General features: G+C 43.9%; 1 pseudogene; it reads right to left on the reverse strand.

Annotated features, from left to right (window-relative positions):
• Window positions 1–5: 5 nt before the first annotated feature.
• On the reverse strand, window positions 6–1,633 carry LOC105238347 (annotated as a pseudogene).
• Window positions 1,634–1,639: the final 6 nt, after the last annotated feature.

Consider the following 1,639-nt stretch of genomic DNA (forward strand, 5'->3'; position numbering starts at 1 on the left):
TTCCCTTTGGGACTTTTAACCAGAACTCGTGCTTTGCCACACGCCAGGGACTGTAGCGTCCTTCGCAGTTCACTGTCCTCTATCCCCGTGGCCATTTTTATTTCTTCGAAGCTGAACCCATCCCCTTCATTGAACATGAGGAGCACCAGCGTCTGGAAGAGGGACACCTGGAACTCCTTCTTTCCCTTAAAGAAAACGGGCGTNTTCCTTAAACTCTGCTTTTAAAACGGCATGCCCCAGTGTAGTTTGCCACTGAAGTTTTCGACCACTGTGCTTTCCGAGATAAAATGTCTTAAATACTTCCTGAAGTTTAACCATTTCTGGAGTTAAATGCACTTCCATAGGCGTGTATGTTGGCCAGTATCCCATCATAAGTATATTCACTGTTAGGTCTATAGAGCCCGGGTCACTTTGATTCTGCATATACTGCTTGAACTGGACCATGATATCCTTGGAGAGCTCCATGTCCTTGAACATGCCTTCCAGCTTGCTGGTGAAAGCAGCACCGCACTCGTGCTTTAGTTTTGACAACATCGATTTCTCAGCATCCACTGAGGCGCTTTTCCCAACAAGGAGTCTTTTTGCCAAATCTTTTTTATAAAACGCCTCAAAGACATCTTTCCCGTGAATGAACCGGAATATTATCATGACCTTGTCAAGAATCCTCTCCAGCTCTTCGTCTGTTGCTTCTTTATTACCCGCTCTCAATTTTGAATCAACGTGCTTTGCTGTCAGCTCTGCGGGCTTGTTTGGCCTCTTGTTGATGAACGTCTCGAAGGACTCCTTCATCAAGTTGACGAACTTCTCGTTCCTCTGGAAACACACTTCGATCACATGGTCCACCCGGTCCTTAAAGTCCAACAGGTCTTGTACCATATCTTTGTCTTTTTCAGGATTGATCACAATCGTTGTCCCAAAAGTCTAGATGTAGTCGCTCCAGTGTTGCAGCAGGACCTGCTGGCCGCCCTTCACGCGGCTGAACAGTTGGTACATCTGAGTGAGGTCGGGCACTCTGTTCTCATCCAGCAGGTGCTCCAGCCCTTTGTGCAGAATTGCTGTTAAATGTTCTCCTAACAGCTGCTTCTCCACACAAGCAATCAGGGGTTTCTGTGTGCTGTGGTCTAAATACGTGATTACTCGGTCTCCTTCTTCCTCTAAACGCTTACTTACATGGTTAAGATATTCTGGAACCTCTCTTTCTTGCATTAATCTCTGGCCTTCTGCAGCATATAAACAATTGGTTTCTTCCAAAAATTTCAGTTCAAATGAATCTTTATATACCTGAAGGTCAGACAGCATACTCAGCAGACTTCTCAATAAACTGCGATCCACTGCTTCGCCGTTTCTCTCTCGTTCAATTAATAGCAGAATTCCATCAATACTTTTACTCTGAACCATTTTATCACTANGTTTTATCACTAATGATATGGTTTCTAAAAAGTTCCAATCCCATATCCCAGATAGAAGGAAGCATGGAATTCTGAAGGACGTAAGTGCGATCCAAAAACAGGAAAATACTTCTGATCATGATCATTTGTCTGCAATGATCTTGCCAGCACGTGTTAATCTTCTTTAAAAATAAAACACTATCTAGTGAGTCTTCTCTGAACTGAAGGATCTGTGCTTGGACATGGTCTTC

Source organism: Ailuropoda melanoleuca, unplaced genomic scaffold (genome assembly GCF_002007445.2).
Source record: "Ailuropoda melanoleuca isolate Jingjing unplaced genomic scaffold, ASM200744v2 unplaced-scaffold63039, whole genome shotgun sequence".
Classification (NCBI taxonomy): Eukaryota; Metazoa; Chordata; class Mammalia; order Carnivora; family Ursidae; genus Ailuropoda; species Ailuropoda melanoleuca.